At 42.9% G+C, this 5,943-nt stretch overlaps 1 long non-coding RNA gene across 2 annotated transcripts; it reads left to right on the top strand.

Annotated features, from left to right (window-relative positions):
- The first annotated feature begins 1,748 nt into the window (after positions 1–1,748).
- LOC112451199 lies at positions 1,749–3,986 on the top strand. 2 transcript variants are annotated; one of them, XR_003039972.2, is made up of 4 exons: positions 1,868–1,884; positions 1,968–2,173; positions 2,252–2,499; positions 2,583–3,986. It is a non-coding gene; the product is annotated as an uncharacterized LOC112451199 (long non-coding RNA). The 2 variants fall into 2 exon arrangements; XR_005234371.1 differs by having other exon boundaries at positions 1,749–2,173.
- Positions 3,987–5,943: the final 1,957 nt, after the last annotated feature.

Below are 5,943 nucleotides of genomic sequence, written 5' to 3' on the forward strand. Positions count from 1 at the left end.
GAGTACTCTATATGAACAAGTGGAATGGATTTGATAACGACGCACCAAAGAGGATCTCTACCTTACACTGTAAAGAAAAAGAAAACTGACAGATTTATGATCATATATTTGAGTTAATAATCAAATAATATATAGTTATTTATTTAAACTCATATTCTGGCCACATTATATTGAATTTTTGAAAAAAAAAATAATAATTTTTTTTTGACACCAAAATTATTTAGGGGGGCTTGAAAACATTTTAGGGGGGCTGAAGCCCCCCTAAAACAGCCCTAGTGACGCCACTGGCTACCGCTATATTTTATAAAGGTAGATTATTAAAATGAAGGGATTTGATGCAACAGAATGCGCTATCCTGCATACTAGTGGGATATGCCGATTAAGGGTTTTAGTACAACATGACCAATACTACTAAATTTTATAAAGGTAGGATATTCTAATAAAGGGATGAGTGCATACATTTGCGATAGCTTTTCATTTTAAACGGGTAGGATATGCTGATGAAAGAAGTGATTTTTGTGGTTTTAGAAAGGTTTTTGTTGTGGATATAAATTGTTCCAATGCTATGTTAAGCATAACTTTTAACTTTCCACTTCAAAGAATGTTATCTGATGATGAAATTTAACATTAACACAGACCGCTATAGTTTTCGGTTTGTAAACATGACGGTTGCAGTTTTTGACGGGTAGCACCGACAGACATAGCTATCTAGCCGTGCTATGGTAGGAAAATCTGACAAAGTAGCACAGATCGCCAGAACACCAGGGTTGCTTTTAGGGGCTATCTGGTCCCTGTATAACTAAAGTAGGAGCTGTGTCCAAACCCTTGGCACAAATTCAGGTTTTATGTTGGTGTGGGCTGGACTTTGTTTCTTGTCTCCAATCCAGTTTGTGGTATTCACAGACAGGGTCTCAAGACACAGTCATAGAGAGGAGGGTGTCTGGTTTGGGAACCTCAGGGTCTTGTCCCTGTTTTTTGCAGATGATGTGGTTCTGTTGGCGTCTTCAGGCCATGACCTTCAGCGTGCACCGGGGCAGTTCGCAGCCACGTGTGAAGTGGCTGGGATGAAGGTCAGCTCCTCTAAGTCTGAAGCCATAGTTCTCAACCAAAAAAAAGTGGAATGCCTCAGGTGGAGGAGCTCAAGTATCTGGGAGTCTTGTTCACGAGTGATGGTGGGATGGAGCGGAACATGATTGATGGATCAGAACCTCATTTGCTGTAATGATGGCGTCGCTTCGGTCGGTTGTGCTGAAGAAAGAGTTGAGTTGAAAGGAAAAGCTTTTGTTTTATTGGTCTGTCTACATTCCAACCCTCACCTTACTGAAGGGATTATGTATCCTGTTTGTCCAGGGAACACATTGGGATCCCCAGGAGGAGCTGGAGAGCGTCGCTGGGGTGAAGGGATGTCTGGGTTTTATGACCCTACAGTGGGTCATAACGCTAAGTCAGGGAACTTGAGTGGATTTGCAGAAATTTAATACAATTTAAAAAAGGTTACTTATAACATAGTTTTTAAATGATTTTTTTTGTAAAATGTGTTGTTGAGGCTGTTTGTCCTGTTATTATGTCCTTGTTTAGTTAACTTATTAGCAACATTTGTCCACTTTCACTGTAAGCTGCAATAGTTGATGCTGTGAGTCTCTGACGCTGTTGTGGGTCAGAAGCTGAACAGTTGCTGCTCTAAACAAAAACTCATACTTTGCATGCAGATTATGGGATGGATCTGTTAGGATTTTGTGTGAGTGTGTTCTACCGTTCTCCTCCTCAGGGTGTGTTCTGGCAGGGTGAGCCTCCAGCTGGTGCCACTTTGCTGCAATCAGGAGGCAGTATTTAGAGGAGTGTTTTCCCTAGGACAGATGCCAGTTGGTTAACTTCTGCACTGTGGTAACCTACCAGCTAGCTCTCTAGTTCCAGAGAACATCTTGTTACAAGTTAAATTTACCTTTCTTGTCCTCCTCTCCTTGCAGTTTGGTCACCTCCAGATCGGTCCACCTCGCTGTCCTGTGTCCATCCTCAGGGGTTCACCTGCCTGTCCACCCTCCGACATTCCATCGGAATGTCGGATCGGAAAGGGAAGAACAGTTCCTCCCTGAGCCGCTCACTCCCTCTCAGCCAAGCCCAACTCTTGTGGACTCTTCAACCTCCTTTCTGTCAGCTCCTCAGTCCGAGAACCGTAAGCACCCAGCTGCTCACTCTATAGTCCTTGTTCCTCCTGGCAACATTGTTAACTGTATCTCTCCTCCTGTGCCAGTCCAGTCCAAGCCTCCTCCGGTTTGTTCTCCCACGCTGACCCGGTCCGTCCCACCTTAAGTTTTAAAATAAAATCGGTTAAAACTTTCCCTCGACTGGTTGGTGTAAGGATCTGGAGTTTTGTCCCCACCCTGCTGGCAGTGCCACTTACTCTTCCTCCCCAGCTGCAGCCAATCGCCCTGACGAGCAGCACCTGTATTTAAGCCTCCGGCTGGTTCCAAATCTTCGCTGGAGCATCGCGCCTTATGGGTCAGGATCTCAGCCTTAGGGTTCTGACTTTGAAGCTCACGGCTACGCTAACCCTTTGCTTCTGTTTTTTCCCTTCGCCTCAGGATGTGCTGTTCAATCCTTGTACATACCAGTCTGCCTGGAACTAACCGCTGCACTTACCTGTTGTTGGATTTTGGATATTCCTCCTCTGGTTACCATGTATCGCCTCCACGCCTCGTCGTCTTTTGGACCTGTAAGGAAAAGACAATTATTCACTACCTTATTATATGATCAAACTCATTCTGTACCCAAGGTTCACCTTGCTCCCCCCCCCCCTTACCGTTTCAGATCTTCCTGGTAGCTCCTCACTGTTTTGCACGTTCACCTGTAAATAAAATAACTTACCTTTTACTCCGTCTCAGTGTATGGTTTTCAGTTCCACTCATACGTCTAGCTCTGGTTTATGTCAGTTGGTAATTGTGTCTGCACCAGAGTCAATTTCTCCATTATGACAATACCTGCCTTAACATCTAAGACATCTCACTGAACTGTATTTCCTGATTTTTTTTTATTTTTTATTTTTTTAAAGAGCATCTGATCATTTCCAGTTCTAGATGCTTTAGGATTTCGTGATTTTTTTTTTTTTTTTGCATTGCTTGGTTCTGCGTGGTAGTTTATTAGTGTCAATAATCCCTAATACAGATTGTAATGGGTCTAACTGGATTGGTCTGCCCAACACCTCAGACAGCTTCTTACTTAAAGTATTCCAATAATTTGTCAGTCTAGGGCAGGTCCAAAACATATGATAATAATGCTGGTCATGTGAAGGGTCTATTAATGGATAAATCGTGTTAAGGTTTTGTCTGGACCAATGGAGTTGGTGGAAAACTTTAAATTGTTTGAGTCTGTGCCTTGCTCATGAGTCTGTTCTAACGCTGACTGCCACTGTTCTTCTGTTATCTCTACACCTAGGTCATCTTGCCAGGCCCCTCTTAAGTGTGCAGCAGATGCTGTTTCAGAGCACTCTGACTGTTTCACATAGATTTTTGACAACACCCTTACTTTGAGGTCTATAAAAAAGAACAGATTTCATTAATGACTCAGTTGGTAAACTAGGATGTAATGAATTATTCCTTTTCACAAATGTTCAAGCCTGTTGGTACTTGAAAAAATGTAAATTAAGTATATCATATTTGTCCTGTAGCTGAGCAAAACTTGGGAATATCTTGTCAATAAATAAATCTATAAATGTGTGAATGCCTCTGTTAAACCAATCATCAAACAAGAATTTGTTAAAAATGGAGCAAAGCAATGGTTTTTAATAAGAGGGCTTAAGAAGGAGCCAGCTTGCCAACCATAACTTTTCCAAATAAAGTTAGATATCTGGAAGACCCATACTGCTATCAGATTTTAGATGCTGTAACACTTTTCTTATCCTTGGCGCTTTGTTTGTTAGGATCTAAAGTACAGTCAAAGGCGAGCAGCTCGGCGACAGACAGACTCAGGAAGCAGAGGTAACATTAAGTGATTTTATTTACAGTGGCGAGGAAGGGCAGGAATCCGGATCTGGAATGGAAGGCGGCGGTAAGTTTAGTTTACGGTGGAATACTACACAGCCTCAGGGTTTTAGCACTGAATTGTGGTGAGTACGTTCTTACTGTTCAGTAGGTGAGCCCAGCATGGAGGGGAAGTGGCAATACAAGTTCTCACGGAATCGGGTTTCCAAGTTGGGTTCCTGGTGTGGTGGTAGGAGAAGGTTGGCTGGGAGGTCCTCTTGGAGCTGCGGGCGGCCACAGTGCAGACCGGCTCAGGTAAGTAGCTCTCAAAAACACGGGACTCTCAGGGAGAATAAAAAAAACACACACACAAGAACGTGAGTAGGCTTTTCAGGAACGTGCGGCTAAGCTAGGGCTAAGAGCTTTACCCCGGGGCAAGCGATGCTCCAGTGCTGGGCTGATCCACCAGACAGCCTTAAGTAACCAGCCACGTTGATGAGCCTAATCTCCTGCAGCTGCAGACGCGGTTCCAGTCGACCAATGGGACAACGAGAAAAACAGCAACCAGGAAGCTAACTCACAGAACACCACATTGTTATTCCAGATAAATGTTTATCATTCTATCAATACTGTGAAAAAAACTCTTTTTAATGTATCTAAAATGCGACTGTGTTACTCGTCGCTGTAACTTTATGAAATTATCTTTAAATGGTTGGTAAATACTTCTGTAACATTGACACCTAAATATTTAAAGTATCTGACTTTTTTTTTTACAAAGTAATTGTTCAATTATTGGCTTGGAATACCATACTCTGACCTATATTAAGTTTGTACCCTAATATTTGTTTGAATTTCTGGCTTTGGACTGGGGGAGTAAATTATAATAAATAACCTATGGATGTTGAGCACCATTTGTCCGTCCTTGATAAAATCAGTTTGGTCCTCACGAATTATGAATGGATGAATAGAAGTACATTTTCCAAATGTGTAGACAAGATTTTAGCTAAGATTTTTGCATCTATATTCAGCGGGCTTATTGGTCTATATGAACCGGGTTCAAGTTTATCCATGTCTTCTTTATGAAGCAATGATATCGAGGCCTGATAGAATGTAGCTGGAAGAGTGCTGACTTTCAATGATTCAGTAAAAACAATCTCAGAAATGTATGTTTTATAAAACTCTGACGTGTATCTGTTGGGGCCCTGGGCCTTTGAACCCTGCAAACTATGAATTGCTTGTGAAACTTCCTGTAAGGTGATAGGTGCTACTAAAAGAATTTAGGAACATCCAGTCCTTCAAAATAATCCTCTAATAATGGACTGTCTCCAGATGATTCAGAAGTATTTAAGTTGATGCAAAACTAAAAAATACTTGATTAATTTCAGTTATAGTTCCCAAATTTGTACGTATTTCTGCAATTGGCCTGGATGCTTCTTTTTTCCATAATTGGTGAGCCAGGTAATTTCCAATTTTATACCCATGTTCATAATATCTACATTTAGACTGATTTATAAGCTTTACTGTTTCTGTTGTGATAAGAAGATTAAATTCTGTTTGCAAATTCTGTTTGTGGAATTCAGGAGAGTGCACACCCAACATCCCCCTCTGACCATCGACGGTGCTGCTGTGGAGAGGGTGAGCAGCACCAAATTCCTGGGTGTGCACGTGTCAGAAGATCTCTCCTGGACCACCAACACAGCATCACTGGCCAAGAGGGCTCATCAACGCCTGTACTTCCTACGGAAACTTCGTAGAGCCAGAGCAACAGCCCCCATCATGGGCACGTTCTATAGGGGCACGATCGAGAGCGTCCTGTCATGCTGCATCACGGTGTGGTACGGCGCCTGCACAGCGACCTGCCGCAGGTCCCTCCAACGCATCGTGAGAACAGCAGAGAAGATCACAGGCACCTCTCTCCCACCCCTCCAAGAACTGTACAACACCCGCCTCACCCGGAAAGCCACCAGGATCGTGGGCGACCCCACTC

The sequence above is a fragment of the Kryptolebias marmoratus genome, linkage group LG17 (assembly GCF_001649575.2).
Source record: "Kryptolebias marmoratus isolate JLee-2015 linkage group LG17, ASM164957v2, whole genome shotgun sequence".
NCBI lineage: Eukaryota > Metazoa > Chordata > Actinopteri > Cyprinodontiformes > Rivulidae > Kryptolebias > Kryptolebias marmoratus.